Source organism: Dipodomys spectabilis, unplaced genomic scaffold (genome assembly GCF_019054845.1).
Source record: "Dipodomys spectabilis isolate Male_0828 unplaced genomic scaffold, ASM1905484v1 ptg000309l, whole genome shotgun sequence".
NCBI lineage: Eukaryota > Metazoa > Chordata > Mammalia > Rodentia > Heteromyidae > Dipodomys > Dipodomys spectabilis.
This window is the reverse complement of record NW_024870986.1, coordinates 3,464,862-3,490,895: the sequence shown is the minus strand read 5'-3', so window position 1 is coordinate 3,490,895 and position 26,034 is coordinate 3,464,862. Positions and strand designations below refer to the sequence as shown.

The following is a 26,034-nucleotide window of genomic DNA, read 5'->3' as shown; positions in this document are numbered from 1 at the left end:
AGATGATGTACAGAAGGGATCCAATTACATAAGTCAAATGATGAGCGTATTTCTTTTTCAACAGTGTCACCTCTTCCCTCATATTCTCCTAGTTTTTCCCTTTCAACCTCCCTCCCCCATATGTTGTATAGTTCATTTACAAGGTAGTGTCTATTGAGTGGCACTGCTAAATTTATTCACCCTTTGTCCCACCATTTCTGAGTTTCCCCTTGCCCTTTACAAACTTGCATATAAGACCAAAGGTGCAGAAATTGAAACAAAAAAAACAGCATCCAAATTCTGATGTAAACAGCAAAATAATAAAAACCTCTCATTATCAATTCTTGGAGATCAATTTGATGAACATTATTTCATATGATAATATTCATATAGCTATTGAGCCTTTGTGATCCTCTCCAAAGGGCATCCTCCTTTGATCTCATTGTATAAATGTTTAGAATCCCATGTAATTTATCATGTCCTAATGTAATGTTTTCTCTTTTAACATCCAACTCTGTTTTAAGTTGTAGAATTAAAGGCACATTCTAATACAACAAATGAGGGAAATCGGGCAACTTATACTTTTTGAGTCTGATTTTCTTCACTTAATATAGTTTTTTTCCCCATTACAGGATGGAATAGGAGAAACCCTAGGTCTCCTTGGCTCAGGCCGAAATTTTCTGAATAGAGACCCGGAAACACAACAAATCAAAGAAAGGTTGGACAAATGGGATTGCATAAAGTTGCAGAGCTTCTGCAGGGCAAATGACATAGCTAGCAAGATCAATTGAAAGCCCACGGATTGGGAGAAGATCTTTACTAGCCATACAACGGACAAGGGTCTCATATCTAAAATATACTTGGAACTCAAAAAATTAAACCCCCCAACAACAAATCCTCAAAGAAACAACTGCCCAATAAATAAGTGGGCGAAAGACTTAAAGAGAAACTTCTCTGAAGAAGAAAGAAGGATGGCCAATAGACACATGAAGAAATGTTCAACATCCCTAACCATAAAAGAAATGCAAATCAAAACAACATTGAGATATCACCTCACTCCAGTTAGAATGGCAAGAATCAAGAACTCTAACAACAACAGATGCTGGAGGGGATGTGGACAGAAAGGAACCTTACTTCATTGTTGGTGGGAATGTAAACTTGTTCAACCACTTTGGAAAGCAGTATGGAGGTTCCTCAAAAGACTTCACATAGAGCTCCCCTATGACCCAGCAATCCCACTTTTGGGCATTTACCCAAGTGTTTACAAAAAACACCACACTAAAGCTACCAGCACAACTATGTTTATTGCAGCATTATTTACCATAGCTAAGATATGGAACCAACCCAGATGCCCCTCAGTAGATGAATGGATCAAGAAAATGTGGTATATATACACAATGGAATTCTATGCCTCCATCAGAAAGAATGACATTGCCCCATTTGTTAGGAAATGGAAAAACTTGGAAAAAATTATATTAAGTGAAGTAAGCCAGGCCCAAAGAAACGTAGGTCCCATGGTTTCCCTTATTTGTAATATCTAGTATATGTATGAGTCAAGCGGAAAAGGTCAGATAATGTGATGTCAGGAAAATGAACCCTTAGATGTGTATTTTAATGTTTTTTTCTTTCATGCATGTGTTTCTAACACATTTATAAGATTATCTCTTTGTTGCTTTGTATGTCCCTCCCCCACAGTATAACCCCTGCTTTCACTATATTTGATGTCAGTATAACTTGTGGAGGAGATGGGGAAAAACCAGTTGTTTAAGGATACAGGTGGACCTGTTTCAACAATGAGAAGTACAAGTTGTCATGTCCAAAATGAGCTTTACAACGTTGGTGCAGGGGGGGGGGGGCAGGGAGGGGAAGGAGAAGGATTGGGATTAGGGGGGGAGGGGGGAGGCTGGGAAGGGATGTGAAGGATAAACAAAAGAGGAGGCTGCAATGCTTGGTAAGAATTGTACGCATTATCCTGCCCATGTAACTGTAACTCCTCTGTACAGTATGTACACAAATAAAATTAAATTAAATTAAAAAATATATATAGGTTTTTTCCAAGTATTTCCATTTCCTTATGAATGGTATAATATCATTTTTTCTGGGTGAATAGAGTTGCATCATACTGAAGAGTTTCTTCATGGCAAAGAAAAAAGTTAGCAGGGTATATAGAAAGAGAACAGAATGGAAGAAGATTTTTACTAACTAAGCGTTAGACAAGGGTTTACATAACTAACCCATATTTACAGATCAAATAAACCGTCAAATAAACAAGAGCCCAATTAATGTATGGGATAATGACTTAAGGAGAACTTCATAGAAGAAAAGTGACAATGACAAATAGACATATCTCTCTCCATGAAAGAAATGCAAATCCAAACAACACTGAGATTCTTCTCATCCCTGTTACAATGCCATTATGAAAAAATGAACAATCCCAGATACTGATAGGGATGTGGTCCAAAGGAAACTCTATTATATTGGTGGAAATGTAATCTTGTTCAACGGCTTTGGAAAACACTAGGGAGGTTGCTCACAAAAATGAATAGAAAGCTCCCTATGATACAGCAATTCCACTTATTGGCATTTATCCAATAGAGCAGAAACACGACCACACTGATGCTGCCAGCACAATCATGTTCATTGTTGCATTACTTTCTGTAGCCAACATATGGAATCAGCCCAGATGCCTCTCACTGCAATAAGGGATCAAGAATTGTGTTCCTGTGTGTATATGAATTATATATATATATATATATATATATATATATATATATAATTTTATTGATTCCTATTTACAAGTATTTATGTATATATACATACATAATCAAATTTTATTCATCAATCATTAAGAATAATATTGCACCATTTTTTGGGGGGGGGGGGGTCCAGGCGTGGGTCCTGAGCTCTGGGGCCTGGGCGGTGCCCCTCAGCTCTTCAGCTCAAGGCTAGCGCTCTACCACTTGAGCCACAGTGCCACTTCCGGCTTTTTTCTTTTTGCTTATGTGGTGCTGAGAAATTGAACTCAGGGCCTCATGCATGCAAGGCAAGCTCTCTACCACAATTTTGAGTATACAGAAATCATAGTTACTGGTCATGTATTTCTCAGGTTTGAGTATCAAGTCATTTCAGACAAAAATTGAATTTCATATATTTTATGTCAACAGTGATTTTTTAGAAATTGAATCAATCTTAATATGAGATAACTAAAGCAAGATTTTCCATGACTTTTCCAATTATTCCTATAGACTTTAATATAACTTATTTTTGAATGGTAGGAAATTCATATTATACCTACTTTCTATAGAATTATTAAGAAATAAATGATCATGATAGCATTCATTTTTCCTTCACTAGAAAGAATGAACCTCGCTATAGACGACAAAAAACTTCAATGAAAATGCCATAAAATTATGAAAAGTTTGATTGACTATAAGTTGAATGAAATAGTCATTTTTGCAGGTCACAAAATGAAGTCTCTTGAAGCTTCTTTATCTGTTAAATAAACTGTATTTGCATTCAAAATATTTCATTCATCTCTCCAACAATGGTATAACCAAACCAACTCCATGCCAAATAGCTTATCTGTTTAATTCAAGTAAATATTTAGGAACAGAAGTTATCACACTTGTATAGAAATATCTACCCACCATTCTAGAAATTAAATCTGAAATCATAAAGGATTGGGATTAATAATTAGCTTTCACTATGTTGCCATAAATAGGTTGTGAACCTTTTCAAGTGCGCACAGTTGTAGAGGTATGGTCACTGAGAACTTGTGATCAAAGACGATGTCAAGATCAAAGTCTTTCCTCCTCTTCCTTCTTTTCCTTCTCTGTCTCCTTCTCCTTTTCCTTCTCCTTCTCCTTCTTCCCCTCCTCCTCTTTCTCTCTCTCCCACTCCTATTCCTCCTCTTCTTTACTTTCTGTCTTCCATGAATACACATACTCCATCACATGTTCCTGACATTGTGTTCTGTGCCACCACCAACCCAAAGCAATGAGGATAAGAAACATAAACTGAAATGTGTAAAATCAGATGCCAAGGTTAATCTTTCCCCCTTATTAATTAATTTTATAAAATATTTTGTCATATTAATAGGAGACTGACACAGCATGCTCTCATTTATTATAAGGGATAGGATTTACTGGAAAAAAATCTAACATCACCCTAATTAAATGATTTATTAAATCAATATTATATTAGGACAAATCTACTTTTAAATAACAGATATACTTCAACAAGAGACAAAAAATTCACCTCTATGGTTTGCTATGAAAAGACAGCAGAATTCAAACTGTTCTTCATGGAAATTGACCTATAATTGGCAATATTGTCAATTTCATAAATGATTTAAGAAGACTGAAGAACAAATTTCAACTCTAAGAGATAAAATTTACTTTGTCCCTGTAAACAACATTTGTATTCTATCTATGTTTGGTCCACAAAATGACTTGTATTCTATTTTAATCATATTCTTAATTGACTTTAAGTGGTTGCATGGGAGTATCTGATTGACCATGCAGTTTATGAATAGTGTATAGTGAGTTATTTTGTTTTCTTTCTTCTCTTCTGAGGTTTGAACTCTGGGTCTGAGCGCTGTGCATGACCTCCATTCGATGAACACTAGAACTCTATCACTTGAGGCAAAGCAGTACTTTCAGATTTTTCTGACATTTAATTGGGGATAAGAATCTCACAGACTTTCCTACCTGGGCTGGCTTAAACCTCAATCCTCAGCCTCCTGAGTATCTAGGATTACAGGCATGAGCCGTTAGTGCTTTCTTAATACAATGCATCGTTTTCTTTTTGACCAGTCCTGGGGCTTGAACTCAGGGCCTTGGCAATGTCCATGAACTTCTTTTCCTCACACTGGCACTTTACGACTTCTGTCACAGTGCCAATTCCAGCTTTATTTTGTTAATGTAGAAGTGAGGAATCAAACCCAGGGCTTCACAGTATTCCCCTAAGACTACCACTAAGCCACATTCCCAGCTCAATACAAAGCTGGATGATCATTATCCCTCATTCTTTCAATCCTATCTCATTCCTCAATTTACATAATTTTTGTAGAGTATTCATTGACTTGCAGTGTCATATACAGTCACTCAGAGGATATATCACAGATCATATTTTATTGAAAGTCTTATTCATCAACATATTAAACGTGTGCATTATAGAATTCTATGACTTTAAATTCTAAATTATCACTCAGATTCACCCATTACTATTCTAAAATTTTTCTTAAGGTTAATGCAAATGCAATCTGTAATTTTTCGATAAAGTACAATGATTAATAGAATGTTAAAGAGTTGGACTATGAATATCACCTTCAGTTCTAGAACATTTTTTCATCACTACCCTCTCAAAGTACTCCAATATCTATTATTAGTCACTTCCTGTGATCATTTCAACCTACGCTCCACTTTACCAACCATTACTTCATAGTCTACCACTACGGCTGTGTCCATTTTAAAAAGCTCATATAATTAGAAATTGAAGTTTATTTTATCCATTCCTCCCAAGTAAAATTAGTTTCCGAACCAAGTCCATATAAATTTTTCCCAGGGATATACCATATTGATTTGTATGTTTGTGTATAATTCTATAATACCCTCAATGGGAATTTCAATATTTTATTATATGTTATTATAAAAGTTTTCTTTTTTTGGGGGGAGGGGTATGGTCGTGGGGCCTGAACTCTGGGCCTGGGTGCTGTCCCTCAGCTCTTCAGCTCAAGTCTAGCGCTCTACCACTTGAGCCACAGCTCCACTTCCAACTTTTTTCTTTTGCTTATGTGGTACTAAGGAATCGAACACAGGGCCTCATGAATGCAAGGCAAGCACTCTACCACTGAGCCACCTTCCCAGCCCTATAAAAGGTTTTCTTATGTATATAATTGTACATGTGTTTTGTTGGACATATGTTGAAATATATTTTGTATATGAAATTATGATTCAAAATGCTGGATCATAGAGGCAACTCTATATGTAATATCTTAGATTGCCAGTATGTTTAACAAACTGACTATATCACTTTAACTCTCAAGCACCAATATATAAGGATTCCAATTTCTACATATTGGTTATGCACTGCTATTCTATTGTTTTTTCTATTTCCACTAATCTCTATATGTATGCAAGGTATAGTTATGGTATGATTTTGACATATATTTTTTGGATTTTGGTATATTATTATAAAGATATGTATTTGGATTTTTTTAGACATATTTAGGATAGTTAAAGCTTTTCATAGGCAGGATGGTTAAAGTTTTTCATAGACATTAATATATTTCTTATTCAAGTCTCTTTAAATAAATGTATATGTATGCACACTATGTGCATAATCATATATTCATATTTATATGTGTTCATACACAAATACCTATATATGTATGCATTTATATGAATATACATATATATATGTTTATTATTATTTTCATTTTTCTTTTAAGTTAACATTTTACTTTATTTGCCAAACGTGTCCTTTATTGATTTTACTTTATTTTATTTTATTGTTAAAATGTTGTACAGAGGGGTTACAGTTACATGAGTAAGGCAATGAGCACATTGCCTGTTGATCATTATTACCTCTTTCCTTCCTTGTTGTTGTGCCACTAACCCTTCCCTCCCCCAGCTCCCACCTTCCTTTCTCCCCATTCTTTGCAGCATGAAGTGGTAAGGTTCATTTCCAATAAAGTCTTATTGGTATCTGTGTTGCAATGGGTCATCCTGTGTCCTTGTTTCAGCGTTTTGTAATTCCCTTTACCCTCCCCAGATTAGACATGTATATACAAGATGCAGGGTATCAAAATCAAGTACAGTGACAACAGAGGATATTCCATAGGGGAAAGAACATACTAAGGAGGGCTGGGAAGGTGGCTCAGTGGTAGAGCACTTGCCTTGCATGCTCGAGGCCCTGGGTTCGATTCCTCAGCACCACGTAAGAAAAAAGCCAGAAGTGGCACTGTGGTTCAAGTGGTAGACTGCTAGCCTTGAGCTGAAGAGCTGAGGGACAGTGCCCAGGCCCAGAGTTCAGGCCCCACGAATGGACCGCCCCCCCCCCCAAAAAAGAACATACTGGGGAAACAACAACAACAAAAATGAATAAAATGACATTGTACATTTACAACAGTAACAATAGAGACTGAACTCCCAAACATGTCCCTTATTACCAAGCTAGTTATTGCAATTCATGTCCTTATCATTTTTGGAACTTCACTAAAATGTTTTGTGGCCTTCCATGTGGACTTATATGTTCAATTTTTCCTAAATCTATCTATTCCTAAGATACCAGCCAGCTCTCTTCTGAAGCCAAAAAGCAGCCTTCTACAGCTTGGTTCCAAATCACTTGTATTTTTTCTTTGTACTAAGAATACTGATTCAAGCCCAGTGCTGTTGGCACATTTTATAATTGTAGCTACTCAGGAAGCTGAAATGAGGATCGTGGTTCAAAGCCAGCCTGGGCAGAAAAAGTCCATGTGACTCTTATCTCCAATAAACCACCAGAAAACCAGAAGTGGCGCAATGGCTCAAGTGGTAGAGATCTAGCCTTGAGCTGAATAGATGAGTGACAGCGCCCAGGTCCAGAGTTCAAGGCCCACGACCACCACCAGCAACAACAACAACATGTACCAAAGGGTCCTACCCATAATACCTTCCTTCTACAGCAAATCACACAACCTCCAAAATCCACATAATTGAATCATTTAAAGACAAATGATGAAGCAACGTCTTCATTTGTAGAAATACATACTTGCGACAAGGATGGAAAAGGCACTGAGACCCAAAGGAAGATTCCATAGATAAAGGAATGTGTCCCACACACTTCCAACTATAAATCTGGGAAATCAGTCATCTTTGTCATACTAATAAAAACCACAAAAAAGCTAACTGTGGAATTCAAAAGGATTGCATGAGAACAAGTGTTCATTGTGACAGCACAGTAACTTCAGTTCAAATTATTATGTCTCTCTTTCCTTGTCTTTTCCCACCTCATTCTTGAATTCTGAAGGTGAGATTCTGGGGAGCCAGTTCCCTTTGGTCCAGTAATTAATGAAAGTGCACAGGTGATTGGAGATTCAATTTCTTCACATATTTATTGGATTCTCATTTTTTATTAAGATTATGGAGAAATAATGTGATTGCAAAACACAAGAAAGTCTTAACTTTTCCACTAATTTCTAAAATGCCTGCTGTAAGAACAACAAAATTAATGAAAGAAACAACAATATAAAGCTATTTGTGGTGTGTTGATACCAGGAGAAATTGAAATGTCACATATAAATACCAAATTACATTTACAAAGCACAAACCCTAATTCTTCACTGAGCTAATGTGATAATTAAACATTTATATTTTCTAACAAAATCACCATTGAGAATACCACAGTCAATTTCATTCACAGAAGCAAAGCTGCAAAGAACTGCTAAAATTTTTACCTATTCTTTCCTGGAGTTGAGAAGGTTGATTCTGCTGACGTTGACTGTTTGATCCTCTTCCTCTTCACAAATAAGTGTGCCTATGTAGAACAATTTATACCTATACCTTAACTTTATAGGTGTCTAGACTTTCTGGTTGGATCTTCAGTCTGAGTACCACCTACAGAGCATATATAGTTTATGAACATGGACCATGCCTTAACAAGCAAAAACATGCTCTAAAACAGTTCTAACAGAAACATCTGTGATAATGGAAATATTCTATATATGCATTGTCTAACACACTAGCCACTGGCAATATGCGATTAATGAATCTCAAATGTGAATAGTTTCTGAAAAATTAAATCTTCCAATTTCAGTTAAATGAAATTTTAAATCATAAGATTCATCTACTCATTGTTATCTGAACAGCTCAGGTTCCAAATAAGGAAGCTGAAGTTCTCACAAAGATGATGATAAAATATAATCCAAGTGAAGAAGTTTCCATTAGATACTAACTGAATGCCTATGAATTATCTGAGCTTTCCTGTCTTATAGAATTGAGCCATCACTCACCTAGATTGACAGCTGGGAGGAAAGGGGTGGGAGATAAACATAAGCTACTTGGGATACTGAGAATTGCTCCTTGAAGATGAGGGTTATGCATGAATATTTTCTATATTTAGTAGACAGCAAAGTGTGTGGAATCCTGTAGGTAGAAAAATAATGATTGTATTTCAATAAAACAGGTGATCTGTTTATCAAAATGGGAGAGAAGTCAGACAGGTGAATCCTATAAATATACAAACTATATAGAGAAATTTTGCTATGTTCTATTCCATGATAGGCCCTGGCATAAACGTTGGCACTTTGTACATACTCTGTAAATACTCACACACTAAAAAACAGAAATGTAATCCTTTATTACTGCTAAAATACATAGAATATCTTCATAATATATATTTGTGGGCCTATTTTTTTCCCTTAATTTCTTCCACACCTACATTAAGAAATGGCTCTAAGAGAAAAGCTTCTAAATGTGTTAAATTTGAATTCCATCAATTTCTTTTGTTAAATTGTACTCTAGATAGGATTGAGGCCTTAGGGTTAGAAAAATAGTAAGTATTCTCAACAAATTGTCATGCCTCATTTTTAAGGGGAGCTATGCCTTTATTAGGAAAAATATGTATTGGTCTTGGTAGCCAGGAACATTCAAGAAACAAAAGAAAAAGAACAATTCCATGGCAGTCTCAAGTGTTTGCATATCTTCAAGTGAACACTAGCTGCTCTATATTCTGTAGTATATTTGCAAGCTTTTTCTAAGCTATTGTCATCCTCCAGAGTAAAGTTCAGGCATTTCTATTGCTCATTATAAAGATCACAGTTGCTCAAACTCAGAACCCATTGTTTGTATAAGCTTCACATGGCTATCTTTACTTCACTCAGTGGCACTGAGGGATGAGAGATACACTTGAAATTTGTAAATATACACATACACACATATCTCACTGGCTTTCACTATTACTGTAAAAATTAAGACCTTTTTGTCTCTGACCCAAGAGCATCATAAATCGTCTAGTATCCATTAAAGTGTGACAAGTTCATTATTAACTTGTAAGTAGGTTAAATCTCTAGCTTCACACAATTCTAAATACTCATATGAAGAAAAATACATACCAAGAGTTTTGGTGTGCTTCTATATTACGAAGCTCTCAATATTCATCTTATTTGCCTGGAGGAGGCAAAAATGCTTGATACGAAATGTACTCATTACCTTGACATGTAACTGTAACCCCTTTGTACAGTATTCTTACAATCAAATATGTACAAAAAGGAAAAAAAAAAGAAATTGGAAGTCACGTATTTCCATTAAAACTAACTAAATTTAAGGCCTGTAACTTTCTACAGGTTTTTAAGGACCAAATAAGTTGTGGATATGCCCCAAGGCCTTTACGAAAAGCTAAGGGAGAGATATTCAAAAGTGGCAGTAGATAGGTGACCAGAGCGTAATTATGTAGCTTTACTTCACTGTTACCATAGCAGGAGTTCAAATCAATATGATGGTTCGTAGTTACAGGACCAGAAGACATATTGGAAATTGACATCAATGAAGGGTCATTCATTGTTGGAAAACATAAATCAGGATGCACCAAAGGTTGCAATCAACAGTGTCCAAAAAAGCAACACAGAAAGGGATAAAGTTATTGCAAGTATATATTTGATAAGTGGTTCACATCAAGAATATATAAAAAACGGGGCTGGGAAGGTGGCTCAGTGGTAAAGCGCTTGCCTCGCATGCATGAGGCCCTGGGTTCAATTCCTCAGCACCACATAAGCAAAAAGGAAAAAAAGCAGGAAGTGGCACTGTGGCTCAAGTGGTAGAGCGCTAGCCTTGAGCTGAAGAGCTGAGGGACAGCACCCAGGCCCAGAGTTCAGGCCCCACGACCGGAACAAAAAAAAGAAAAATAAAGAATATATAAAAAACATCATTGCAATGACACACAACCTGATTTTACAATGTGCAAAGAACTCAGATGTTTCTCCAGAGAAGACAAACTGTTAACAAGCCCACGAAGAAGGTGTTTAACATCATTAATCACCACTAAAGTGTAAGTCAAAATAATGAAGAAAATAACTACTTCATATGAATTAGGTAGGATAACTACAAAAAAAATAAAGTAACAATATTGACAAAAGTGTGGTAAAATTGGAACAGTTCTATGGGAAACAGAATGGCATCTTTTCAAACAATTAAAAACAGGATTATTCATACCTATAATCCTAACCACTCAGGACAGGAGGCTGAAATGCAAGGATCACGGTTCATAGACAGCCTGGGCAGAAAACTAAAAGAGGATCTGTCGTTTAAAGTGGTAGAACTCTAGCCTTGAGGAAAAGTTCAGGGACAGTGACTTGGCCCTGAGGTCAAGCCCCATGACACAAAAATTTAAAAGAAAAGAAAGAAAAGAGAGTTTTCATGTGATCCAGTGACTACAATTCTGGGCATACACTCTAAACATCTAAAAGCAAGGTCTGGAAGAGGTCTTGTACACTCATATTCATTTTGTATAATACTCAAAACATGGAGGCAATCCAGTGGCCATCAACAAATGAATAGTTAAAGCAAATGTGGTTTATACATACAGTGGTATATTATTTCAACTTCAAAAAGAATTATGGGGCTGGGAAGGTGGCTCAGTGGTAGAGCGCTTGCCTTTCATTCATGAGGCTCTGGGTTCGATTCTTTAGGACCACATAAGCAAAAAGAAAAAAGCCAGAAGTGGCGTTGTGGCTCAAGTGGTAGAGTGCTAACCTTGAGCTGAAGAGCTGAGGGACAGGGCCCAGGCCCAGAATTCAGGCCCCACGACTGGACCCCCCCCCCCAAAAAAAAAGAATTATGTGACATATACTATATTATGGATGACTCTTTGGAACACTGCTAAGTGAAATAAACCAGTCATAAAAAGATCAAATATTACATGATTATACTTATATCAGTAGTTACATAGAACAGTCTAATTGATAGAGAAAGGAAACAAAATCATACTTGATGTATACCTTGAAGCAGAGGAGAGTGGAAAATTGTTTTAATAAATAAAGAATTTGAATCTTAGAGGATGTAAAGAGTGTGGACATTGAGATTGTACAATATTGTAAATGCACTTATTACTACTATGTTATATTCTTAAAATGATTAATAAAACCTGGGAGAGAATTATGAAGGGGTTAAGCATAATCACGGTACATTGTATGCCTATGTGGATATATCAAAATGAAAAAATCCACTTATTTAAGTAGGTAATGCTAATAGAATTGAAAAAAGAAAATAAATTTTAAGTTAAGTGTGCAAGTTTAAGTCAGAGGGCTTTGCTTCTTCAAAACAGCAATTTAGATATCCAATTTATCTGTTCACATATTGTTGATGGGACATCACAATGTACAGTGCCCTGTGAGTAACAAGTGCTTATGTGCCACTCAGAGGGAGTTAAACCACTTCATCTGGGTAGTTATGGATAAAAGGTAATGGTTGGAACTGGCTCCAACATGGTGGGGATGAATGATGCAGCAAAAAATACACACCCTTTTCCCATGAAGCTTTAGGTGCTAACACACTTTTTCTGAATATGGTCTGGGGAGTGCCCCTATACTTCCCATCCAATCAAAAGTGCTTTCTGTGCTTGAGCTCTGAGATGGGGCATCCAATAAGGAAAAATTCCATACTTATGTTCTGAGACTAGGAAACCAATTATGAGACAATATGTCCCTCTTTACTCTGGGGAGTCTGTTTAACTGCTGTGTTTTTGCTTTGAGGTAGAGACTGTTGCACTGCTCTTTTTTCACTTTGAAGAAAAACTGCTTTAAAACCTATTCTGCTCTCTAATTCTTTAAAGAAAACAAACCCGAGACATAGACAATACTGTTATTCTGAAGATGTTGAGGGCAGGGAAGCATTGACCTTCAGCTTTGAGACTATATTTAGATTAGAATTTGATAAGTTAGGTGCTGTGGTTTCAGATTAATCTGAACCAGGCTAATGTCTGCATTTTCTCAATTTTTCAACTAGAATCTCTAAAGTATTAGGAAAAAAAGGAAACAAACAAATAAAAAACAACAAGAACCTGATATTAGGCAAGCAAAGGCTCCAGAAATTCTCAGATTTCTTCCTTTTTTCTTGTATGAATCTAATAAATGAAAATTAATGCAGCAAACTAGCATGTTTAAGGTGTTAAAGTCTGTAGAATGTGGTTTCTTTTCTTCCTCTTATTCTGAGATAGAAATTGATCTATTCTAAAGCCAGAGGATATGTTTTCTTCACAAGCTAGATCAGGTTCGCTGAATTTTGCTTTCTTAAAAATTGCCTAACTCCTATAAGAGGGAATTGAAGACTGCTAGGCAGGTGGGATTGAGTGTGAGATGTGGGAAGTGTTCTCATACTCTGCATCTAGAGGGCTAGAAAATATGATGATCTGCTCGCTGCCTCAAGCAATTCAGAAAGTGGCTCACAGTTTCTAAAACTTACTTCCAAACTTTCACCTTCTCCTTCCCACCAAGAATTCCCCCTCAGGCTTCTTCTTGCCATAGTGTCTTCAAAGCTTAGAACTGCTTCGCCTCAGAAATGTGGCATCAGAAGTGTGCCCTGTGGTCAGCCAAGCAGCTGGTATCTAACTGATTCATCTATGGCTCTGAAAATGCTGCAGCTCAATCTGTGCTCTGTGCTCAGGGTTCAGTAAGCATGCTTAAGTCCATAGTTACATGCTTTCAGAGAGCAGTCTTTCCTCTTTCTTTAGCGGTAGGAGCACAAGTATAATGAAGCAGCCACACATAACTTTTGGTTTCATAACCACTTGCAGAGGTGAGTTGCCAAAGGGAACCAAGGCAATATGCGAATAAGGTGTTTTCACCTGGAAGCTCATAAGGCTCCATTCCAAAAAGGGAGCTGCTTATAATAAATTCTGTCTGGGAATGGACTGTGTAGGAGTTAGAATAATATTTTTCTCTGAAAATGATGGATTGAGGGAAAGCATTGACTAAGCCTAATCATCTTCCAAAAAGCTATATAACGAAAGTATATCCTGTTACTAAAATCATTCTAGGGACTTGAAGAATAGTTTAACTCATAAAGCACAAGCTGAGTAAGAATTTTCTAACAATTTCTGGCCTGGTTGTCCTGGTTTAGTGGATTGCTCTGAAATTGTTAACCCCTTTCAAAATAACCAGCTGAGCTGCAAAAGAGCCAATAGAGCAAGATTGTGAACACAACTTGTGATCAATACCAGAAGTAGTAACTCATTAGGGGTATAACCTAGGCAGACTTCCCACTCAGAGTGGTTGCTTCCTGTCAATAACATGCCCTTTAACAGAAATAAACTTTGCCATGCTAAGTTCCTTTCGACCTGGTGGTCTTTCTTGGGATATTGGGTTACAGTAGGGGAGTATTCCCAACAATGGGGGACTAGTCCAGGATCCATGTTATGCAAGGGGGATGTAGGGAGACCCTCAGGAGGAGACACATCCTGACTTGTTGAGATAGCTCAAGGTTGGGTTAAACACCATCCGTTGTGGTAAAGGATGCAAAGTGTATCAGCAATTTCAGGAAAGGGCCAAGGAAGCACTTCAATAAAAAGTAATCTCATACATCAGCCATGAGAGGAAAAATTGGAGTAGAGCATACTACCTGGTTGGTTGGGGATTTTTAGGGGCTGAGTGTGTCTTAGGCACAAAGAGAACTTGAGTCTCGATGTGTGTTTTCATTCCCTGGCCCAAGAATAAAAATGTGGGAGCTGGAGAAATCTTCAGTAACGGGAGAGTTAAATATGAGAAGGGTGCACAAGAAACTTACAATAGGGAGTTTTACATGCATCAAAAACTGAAATCACAAGAGACCTGCTAAAATGGGTAAATAAGAATTCTAGGCCTAAGGAACCTAAGAAAAATGATCTAAGGACCTGCTTCTGATAATCCATAGGGAGAATGTTGACAAAGGTCTGAGAACACTATTATATAATGGATGATTTTCATTATGGAGCTCCATAATGTGCACGTGTCCAAACAAAAACTTGTTATGAATATGTGCTTGCATTTGTGTGTTTTAAATCTTAAATCCTGAAAGGGGATCTCAAAAAAGTCCTACTCACTAAACTCCCTCAGCTGCCCACTTTGACTCTGAAGCCTGGATTGATCCTCCAGCTGATCCAAGGATGTATGGAATTGAACCTTAGTTTCAGAAGCAGACTCTCTGGGTAGACTTAAAATTCAAGTAAAAAACCAGGTGCCAGTGGCTTGCACTACTCAGGATATGAGAATTAGAGTTCAAAGCCAGCCCAGGCAGGAGAGTCCTTGAGACTCTTACCTCCAGTTAACCACCAACAGTTAGAAGTGGTGCTGTGGCTCAAGTCGTAGGGCTTTTACCTTGAACTCTGGGCCTGGGTGCTATCCCTGAGCCCTTCAGCTCAAGTCCTATGACAAAGAAAATAATGCTTTGGTGAAATGGGTTAAATATTCTGCCCACCATTACTCTTAAGATTCTGTGGCACAGAAACCAGAAAAACAAGTGGTCCACTTCCTACTATGATGAATCTCAGATCCTCAAGGGCATGGAGTGCATGATATGTCATTCAAACACGGCCTGGGGAAACTTGTAAGACCCTGCTGATGCTGTTCACAAGAGTATGGATCTAAGACAAAAACCCTATCTTCCCAAGCCAACTATACCCCTTGCTTCTCTAGGTACGGGGAGGGGTAATTGGCATTTCTGGGAAACTTATCAAGATGCAGTGGAATCAAAACCTTGAAGAGATGAGCAGTAATCACTAAATATAGTCAGGGGAGATATCTAATGGTATTGTGGAGGACCAGTGTTGTAGACCTTCCTGGCCAACTAGAGTAGAACCCGTACTTTGGTTCAATTGGCCATCCCTTTCACCCTAGCATTTCATGCAGCTGTCCATTCTCAAACATTTTATACTAGTTAGGAGAGACTCCTTCCCTAGAGGGTCATTCGTATTTCCTAATTACTTAGGTGCTTTTCAGGATCCCCCTGACAAAGTTTCCAAAAAGTTCAAAGCTTGAAACCAGAAAGCACCTTATGAATCAGTTTTATTCTTATGATTAGTATAAATAAAATATTTTGGGGGTTGGGAATATGGCTTTGTGGAAAATTGTTTTTCCAGCATGCATGAAGCCCTGGGTTTTATTCCTCGGAACCACATAAACAGAAAAGGCTGGAAGTGGCACTGTAGTTCAACTGGTAGAGTTCTAGCCTTGAGCAGAAGAAGCTCAGGGAGCCCCAGGACTGGCAAAAATAAAATATAGAGTAGAATAAAATCAAAAGAGGTTTGTTATTTATACTAAAAAATTTTTTAATCCATAAACTAAATGCTCTAGTAGGATGGCATGGGAAAATTAGCTGTAGAAACATTATCTGACAAGGTAAGAGCTTCTGTGGTGATTGGAGACAAAAGTTGCACAAAGAACTTTTTTTTCGGGGGGGGGGGGGTTCCGGTCGTGGGGCCTAAACTCTGGGCTTGGGCACTGTCCCTCAACCCTTCAGCTCAAGGCTAGCGCTCTACCACTTGAGCCACCAGCCACTTCCGGCTTTTTTTTCTTTTTAGCTTATGTGGTGCTGAGGAATCAAACCCAGGGCCTCAGGCATGCAAGGCACACACTACCACTGAACCACCTTCCCAGCCACTGCACAAAGACCTTAGAAGGTTTGAACATTGGCAAGTGAGTTAACTAAAAACTCAGACGAAGAGCTGGGAAGGTGGTTTAGCGGTAGAGAGCTTGCCTTGCATGCATGAACCCCTGGCTTCAATACCTCAGCACCATGTAAGGAGAAAAAGCACTGTGGCTCAAGTGGTAGAAAGCTATCCTCGAGCTCAAGAGCTGAGGGACAGTGTCCAGGCCCAGATTTCAGGCCTCACAACCAACAAATCCAAGAACAAAGAAAAGAAAAAAAGAAAAAAAAATATGGGCACTGGTGGCTCTCGCCTGTAATCCTAGCTACTCTGAAGACTAAGATCTGAGGACGGTCATTCAAAGCTAGGCAAGGCAGGTAAATTCTGTGATACTCTTATCACCAAGAAACCACTCAGAAAACTGGAAGTGGTGTTGTGGCTCAAGTGGTAGAGGACTAGCTTTGAGTTGAAGAGCTGAGGGACAGCACCCAGGCAAAGTGTTCAGTTGCATGACCGACCAAAAAAAAAAAAAAAAAAAGGCAAGCTACACCTAAAGGGTTTCCTACCAAGAGGGATATGATGCAAATTCATTCTTGGAGCAGACACTCTGTGTATGTATTCCAATTTTGAGTCTACCCAGATTCAAATTGAAACTGAATAAGTGAGATAAATACTGTGGTGATTGTGTCCACAAAAGGACTACTGCTATGACTGTGTGGCAGGGAAGCCACACAAGAGGTCCTATTTGTGCTGTCATGGAGCTCAGACCCCATGTGCATGAAATTCATGATAGATCAGCAAAATGTGATCTGAGACAACTTGGAACACCTTGTTACTCTTCTCAGAAGCAAGAGTCTATTTCAAAAATCCCTGAAACTGATCAGCTCTATTCTTTCCAGGTCAACTACCTGGGGAAAATTGGACATTTCTGGGAAACTTACCTGGATGTAGTGAAGGCCAACCCTTTGAGATGAGCAGTAAGTACAAATCATAGCCAGGGGAAATGTCTCGTGGTATTCCAGGAGACTACTATTGGAGATGTTACGGGCCAACTGGAGTGGAATCTGTGCTTTGGTTCCATTGGCCAATCCACACCTGACCATTCTCAAACACCTTAAATTAAGTAAGGAAAGACTTCTTAGTTAGAGGGTCATTCAAACTTCATATTTGCAAAAACAAACTACATATTTACAAATTTCATATTTACTTAGGAGCCCCTGAAAAGTTCCCAAAGAGCTTAAAGCTAGAAACCAGAAACAGCAGCTTAAATTAATTTTATTCTGTTGATCTCCATAACCTATGATCTTCATAATCGAATTATTCCAATATGTGCTTTTATTTATCAGCAGGATTTGTTTATTGGAAATGCCGCCATGTAAAAGTAACTAGAAGCCCCTGGTAGTATTGAATGGGAAAAGTTTGGTCTAAATATAATACTTGATCAGATAAGATGGTGATAAGTGAAATGAACCCCAACATAGGGGCACAAGTGCTTTTTTCATTTCTTGCTATTGTTTCTAACATAGTTATAATGTTCCATGTGATTTTTGTTTCTTTGTATTCTGTCCCCCCACCCACCCAAAACGGCATAACCACTGTTTCCAATGTTTTTGATGTTGGTGCCCTCCATCTTGTATATAGAGTTCACTAGATTGAGGAGGAAAAGGGGGAAAAACTTAAAGGGGAATACAGGTTGACCCATTATAACAATGAGATGCACAAGACACTGTTGAAAAACAAACTTTACAATTTAGGCAGGGGTCGGGGAGAGTGTATGGAGTAGTTTTGGAGCTAGGAGGTTAGGGATGGTAGGGGACATATAAAGGAGGAGGTAACAATGCTTGATAGGAAATGTATGCTTTACCTTGCTCATGTAACTAACCCCTCTGTACAGTATTTTTACAATAAATATATAAAAATAAAAGAATAAATATACTTCAAAGGTAATCTGTGTGGTGGTTGGAGGCCAATGATACAGAAAGACTTACAAGGATTGAATACTGGAAACAAATTACCTAAAAACTGAGATGATGCTGAGTATAATCCTAAATGCTCAGGTGGCTGAATTCTGAGGATCTTTGTTTGAAGCCAACCCAGACAGGAAAGATGAGACTTTTATTTCCAATGAAGGTGCAAAAAAAGATACTACTGGAGTTGTGGCTAAAGTGGTAGCCTTGAGTACAACTGCTCTGGCACAATGCCCAGAGCATGAGATCAAACCCAAGACCAATCCCCCAGTCACTTATAAAAAAGGTTGTGTGTCTGTGTGTGGTGGCAGATCCCTTTACTAGTTTGATGACAGAATGAGCATTTTAACAATGAGTCATGGTGGCAATATTTACCTCTTTAGTAATTGTTTCCTTAGTAATGTGTGCACAGGTGCTTTATCTCTTCTATAACAGGTTTTGTTCAGTGACTGACTGAAAAACTGCCTTAATCAAACCCTTTTTTAAATCAAAATATCTTATTGGATACTGCTGAATAGGAAAGTCAATGATTATTGTTTGGAAGAAAAGAAAGCAAAATCAGATGGGAGAATTGTAGAAGTTAAATCTTGAAGTGCTTGACTGATATAAGCACTGCCCTTGTAAAGGTAGTCAAAACCTTAATAATGCTATTTTAGAGAAGTGCTAGGGGCTAGAGACATGGCACTAGTAGTAGAACACCAGCTGAGTAAAAGTTGGTTATTTTTCATATGGCCAGATGTTCGGATTTGGTTGATTATTAAAGCTTTTGACTAGTTTGAAAGGGGTCAAAATTTTGATCCATCATGAAAGATGATCCCAAAGGTCAAATTCATGGGAGCCAGTGGTGGGCTGCCTAGCCAGTGTGCTTATTCAACTTGGACATGCAACAGGATGCCTTCTGCAGGAGTAAACTTTGCCTTGCTGAGATGGTGTTTGTAGGATACCTTAATTGCCCCCGGTATTTCCAACACAGATCTTCTGTGCCATTCATGAGGCATCCTACACATCCAGCCGCCCTGTTGAGCCACCTCCGGGATGGTCTAAACATGCCATTCCTGGTAGCTGATAATGGAACTAGGTATAAAGTTAATCTGCAACATCAGGAAGAGCTACAAACAGACACACTCAGAAGCAAGCAACTTCATGCATTGGCCTTGCTAGAAAAAAATGAAACTATGTATCCTGCTTTGGTACTTGTGTCTTTGTAGGGATGGTGTATGAGAGAAGTGTCTTAGATTCAGGCTCTTAAATTCTTTCTGTCTAAGAGTCTTGATCTGCAAATTCATTTGTCCAGCTAGGAAGAGTGAAAAGTTGGAGATGGAGTCATCTCTGAGAAAAATCTCTAATAATGGAGTTGAGAAAAGGGAAGAACGAGAAACACAGTCTGAAGGGAAAAGTGTACCAAAAAATCTTACTCCCATTAGAGCATGTCTCTGTGATTTAAGAATTCTAAACCTAGGAAGCTCAAGAAAATTGGAACTAAAAAGCCTCCCTCAGACATTCTTAATATTGTCTTCTTTTAGGGAGAATGTGGGGAAAGCTATGAAAATATGTGTTAAGGCTCATTTTTATTTTTGAGCTCTAATTTTAATGTTCACTTGTTAAACTAAATCCTCTATATGCCTGTCTCTGTGTAAATAGTCATCAACATGAAATATAAAGTGATTTTGATAAAAAATAAAAATGACTCAAGAAATTATAAATACAAAACAATCTTCACAGAAGCAAACTCTCAGAGATATTTCATGACTTTGACAAGGATAAAGTGGGTGAAGTTAGTATAAATTTAGAAGTATGACAATGCACAAAAACATAACAAGATACTCATATATTTCATTATATAACCCAAAGCAGAAAGCAAATGTTGTTTAGATGATTTTTAAAATCCAGTCTCTCAGGTACTGGGAAGGTGGCTCAATGGTAGAGTGCCTGCCTTGCATGCATGAGGCCTTGGTTTTTTTTTCGCAGCATCACATAAGCAGAAAAAGTTGGAAGTGCTGCTGTGGCTCAAGTGGTATCACTAGCCTTGAGCTGAGGGACAGCACCCAGGCCCCAGAGTTCAAGCCCCATGTCCAACAAAATAAAAACAAAAACAAAACAAAACAAAGTCTCTCACTTTTCTGGCTTCAACATTGTAATAACTCTGCTTCAGCCTAGGGCTAATATTTTAGGTGTGGACATGTATCAACACTCCTGAATCAGACTCTACTTCATCATTTTTTAAATACATATTTTGTTCTTAATTTCCCTCTTTATAAATTCACATGCACCTATAAAAAATGGTGTGGCCATCCCAATACCCTTCTCAAAGTACCTCCTCATGACAACTTACAAAAAGTTGTATTATATTACAAGAAAAACAATGCTACAAATAAAGAAAACCAATAATTAAATAATAATGATTAATAAAATAAAAAACAAAACAATTATCATTTTTTCAGTTTTTGAAGTGTACTACAAATTAGATTTTATTATTGTCATATTTCTTTACATTTAACACTGGCTAAGATTATGACGTTCAACAAGAATATTATAGGCTATGAGTAGTGTTTAAATCACCCACTAAGATTACCATTTATAGTTCATCTCATAATTTGTATATGGCTTATATCATCATTTGTTCCTCACTAACATATAAAGTAAGGAAGGCCTACAGTTTTAACAGAAACTGTGTAGATAACATAGCCAACTCTTTATTCTGCTCCTTTACACAAAGACTTTGCAACTTCTCATTAGTAAGGTTTCAATAAACTCTGAAATGTACATACTTAGTAGTAGTTATGTGCTACCATAAATCTTAAATACTTTATAGAAAAGTATTATGACCTGCCAAACAGTCCCAGTTTTGGCATATATAAGCAAATTCCCAAAATTAAATATATTTAAAACATTAAATATTTTAACAAACCTTAACACTTGCTGCAGTGTTCATTATGACAGGTCCCTTGTATAGAATAATTGAATTCCTCCTCCTACACATCTCTTGAACAACAAATATCTGGAATTATTTTGTTTTTGACATGTCAATCTTGATTTTTTCTTAAATGTGTACTTATGTAAGAAGTACATGGTTCTAAAATTTCATGACAATTCTTTTAAACTTACGTTTTGTTGTATTGTCTAGTTTAAGAAAATCAATTACAATTTATATATAAAAAATGTTCTTTGCTCAATTCAGCATCACATACACTAACATTGGAATGATACAGAGATTAGCTGGCCCCTGTGCAAGGATGACAGGCAAATTTCAGAAGCATTCCATCGCCCAATTTGTTAGGAAATGGAAAGACTTGGAAAAAAATTATTAAGTGAAGTAAGCCAAGTCCAAAGAAACGTAGGTCCCATGGTTTCTCTAATGTTCAATAACTAATATATGTCTGGGATAAGCAGAAAAGGTCAAAAGTTATGTGTATATGACCAGATAAGATTGTGTTAAGGGAAATGAACCCCAAGTTAGGGACACAAATGGTTTTTTTTTTCTTGCTATTTTTTCTTACATACTTATGACGTGCAGTGTGTTTTTTTTGTTTCTTTATATGTTCCTCCCCCATGCTATAACACCTGTTTTCACTGTATTTGAAGTTGGTGCGCCTACATCTTGTTTATACTCTCTAATTTTTTGAGAGGAAGGACGAAAAAAACCCAAAATGCTTAACTAGGGATACAGGTTGACCCATGTAACAATGAGATGCACAATGCACTATGTTGTAAAGTGAACTTTACAATTGAGGCCGGGAAATGGAGGGGGTTAATGGACTTGTGGAGGTGGGAGGGAAGGGATGGTAGGAGAACAATAAAGGAGGAGGTAACAATGCTTGTTAGGAAATGTACTCATTACCTTGCTCATGTAATTGTTACCCCTCTGTACAATATTTTTAAAATAAAAATGTATAAAAATGTTCTGAGATGGAAGAGTTTATTTCCTTTATTTTACTCATATAATTTCGTTAGCAAAGAAATTCATGCAAAACTCCGATATGAAGGTAATTTTAATAAATATGTTTGTGAACACACGCATGTGCTTAAGCACTTGCATGTGTGTTGGCGTGCTCAGAGTTTCAAATCAGGGCTTCAAGTCTTGCAAGGCCTTTTCTCTCTAGACTGGTGTGCTAATAAATGAGCTACATCTCCATTCTTGGCCCTTTGCTAGTTCATTAAAATTTTTGAAAAATAATCTCATGAATTTCATTTGCCCTGATTGGGTTTCAACTGTTATCCACAGATCTCAGGCTCCTGAGTAGATATCCCAAGTAGTTAGGATTACAGGTCTGACAAACCAGCAAAGACTTTCAGAATAACGTTAAAAGTAGAAGAAAATTTACTTCAGAGGGGCATGTTTTAGCATCTCCAACTTTAAAGCATTTTGGAGTGATTATTTATGATTTTTTAAATTTTTGGTTACTTATAAGAAAGTAGATGATGATATTTAAAAGTTTTAGTACTTTTGAAAAAGGATACTGGAATTGTGGGACAGAAGAAATTTGCCTCTCTTTGGACCTCAATGTATAAGCTCAGCTCTGAGCATGATAACCCAATGTCACCAACACAATCTGTGTTGAAGACAAATGTGACAGAAAACAATCACCATGGGCAATATGAATATTGAATTGAGAGTGTCATAGAATGGAGAGATTTTATCTACCTTTTGTGTATTGCTGAAAGACTTTTGGAAACTTTGACTCATTTCCTTCCTCACTGTGTGTGTCTTTAGGTCATGCACTTACTGCCTTTAATTACAATTCTTCCCAACACTAAAATGGTAATAACATTAGCATTATAGCAAATGTTATCTTAACAATTAAGGGAATAAAACTTGTGAAATACTTAACATAAACTTCTAGGAATGAGCTTTGAGTTTAGCCAGCATTCTTTCTAAAATACTAAATAGAATGTGATAAGTAGTACAGAAACCATTACATGTAGTTAGCAACCAGAAGTAATATCTATTGATCATGCTCTGCTTCCAAGGAAGCCAGGTGGATAACTTCTCTTGCTGTAAATCAAACTGGTTATCTTATGTCTTGATAGTGTAAAAATATCAGGGACAGAATGATGAAAGAATGTTGTAGACTGAGATTAAATCCATATGAAAATGTGCAAAACGGATAAAACATAAAATTATCTGAGGAGTATATTGTGTTTTACAACATTTAAGTTACATCGCAAAGATAAAGAAGAGATAGAAGAATAAATTCATTTTTTTGTTGTCCCATCATAGGTCCTTAAAAGGATTAACTCTTTCTCATTCTTATACAGGCATCATCGGATGAGAGGAACTGTATTTTTTTTTTTGGTTTGCTTACTTCCATTTATTCTTCAGTTTGAAATCTGAGCTACTTGAGACTGAAAGAAACCAAGGGAAATTAGACAAACAGGCTTTGGAAAGAACAATCAATGTAAAATAAATAAACTACAGCCTTGTAACAGGTCTAACTAAATTGAGTTATATACTGTCAATTGTTAACACAAAATGATTTAAGCAATACCATGTTATTAAAAACTGAAAAATGTTAGGAGTTGCTACATTTTTTTTCTTTTATACTACCTTGAATTGATAATTGATCTAATTTAGCGAGATTAAAGATGAGATTAACAGAAACTGGATCAAAAATGGACAAAAGGTTTGAATAGACATGTTCTCAATAAAGCCCTGAAAATTGCCTGTGGGTTTACAAAGTTGTGTTTAATACAACTTCTATGCTGCCTTAATGCTTTTTGATTAGAAGTCATTAGAGAAATATAATTCAAAATTACTATGATACAACTTCATAACTATTATAACTTATCAAAAAATTAATGGAACCAGTTATGGTGGTAAAGGCTTGTAATTCCAAGCATTTAGGAGGTTGGATTTAAGTCTAAGGCCAGTCTAGGGTAATGCAGATAGTAAAAACCTGCCCTTTAGTACCTTTGAAGAAAAGGTAATAATGTTGGTGAGAGTGTGGAGAAAAGGAAATTATCTACACTATTGGTCAAAAAACAGGTTAGTATTCTTGTTGTAGAAAGTAGTATGCAAGTTTCTAAAGAAATCCAAAGTTGAGATATCATGTGACCCACCAATCATGTGATTATTTCTCTCTAGGTAACTCGAAAATAAATCTGTAGTTCATTGTTATTCACATTATTCACAAGAGCAGCCAAGATATAAGTCAATGTTCAGTGTTCAACTGCAGACTATTAAAGCAACTGTGGTACAAGCACAAATATCTTTTTCTGTTTCATCCTTAAAATAACAAGAGACTGCTCCCATTAGCCACAACTTACAATGACCTGAAAAATGTATTGGAAATGAAGAAAAATATTGTGTTCTGATCTTTGTAAACACACACACACTCTCACATACACACACACACACACACACACACACACACACACACACACACACACACACACACACACCAACCTCAAATATTAAGACAGAATTTTTTTTTAAGTAAAGCAAAGTGGAACATCTGGGGCATTTAGTTCACAATGTAGAAGATACTAGATATACAGTATGAGGTATAGAGTTGAAATGTACATGAGAATACAGGGGACAACATTGGCCTTACATAGGAATGAAGCTAAATAAGTAGGAGTTGTTCTTCCTAGTAAGGGTTGCTCTTTTAGTTGTTCTTCTTTCAGTAATGGATAAGATGAACGTAATTTTTTCAATATACCTGCCTGTTTGCAGAAATGATAACAAACAATATAGCAATAATGTTGCACGCTCAACATAGAACAAACTGTCAAATTAAAATACATGAGATTATCCTTGATGTAAACTAATTATTACAAATAAGGGAAACCATGGGAACTATGTTTTTTTAAGTCTGGCTTATTTCACTTAATATGATTTTTCCCAAGACCTTCATTTCCTTACAAATGAGGTAGTATCTTTCTTTCTGATGGAAGCATAGTATATGTGTGTATGTGTGTATGTGACTGTGTGTCTCATTTTCTTGATCCATTCATCTACTGAGGGGCATCAGGGTTGATTCCATACCTTAGCTATGGTAAATATTACTGTGATAACCACAATTGTGCTGGTAGCTTTAGTGTGGCCTTGTTTGTGGCCATCTGGTTAAATGCCCAGAAGTAGGATTACTGAGTCATAGGGAGCATTAATGTGTACATCAATTATAATCTTAGTAGATGAGTAGAACAGCTCAATAGCTATGTACATATGACCGTATAAGGTGATTCTAAGTGAAATGAACTCCAAGACATGTTCTTTGTTGTTGTTGTTCTTAATGTACTACATGATTTATTTTTTTCCTTTTTTATGTTTTCCCACATATGGTTTATCCCCTGTAGTCACTGTATTTGATTTTGGTATCATGTGTATTGTAAATATGTTGATCCGAACTGGGGAACGGGAAGGAAAAAAAAATAGTGAGACAAAGGACAAAGGGGGAAACTATGCAACAGTGTTATCACAAAACAATAGCTTGGAAACGATCTTGGGAGGTGCGTTGGTAGGGAAGAGGGAGAAAAATGGGTGAAGGGGTAACAA

General features: G+C 36.9%; 1 non-coding gene across 1 annotated transcript; it reads left to right on the top strand.

Moving 5' to 3' along the window:
• The first annotated feature begins 21,704 nt into the window (after positions 1-21,704).
• LOC122127752 lies at positions 21,705-21,813 on the top strand. The gene has a single exon (XR_006151271.1). It is a non-coding gene; the product is annotated as a U6 spliceosomal RNA (small nuclear RNA).
• The last annotated feature ends 4,221 nt before the right edge of the window (positions 21,814-26,034 follow it).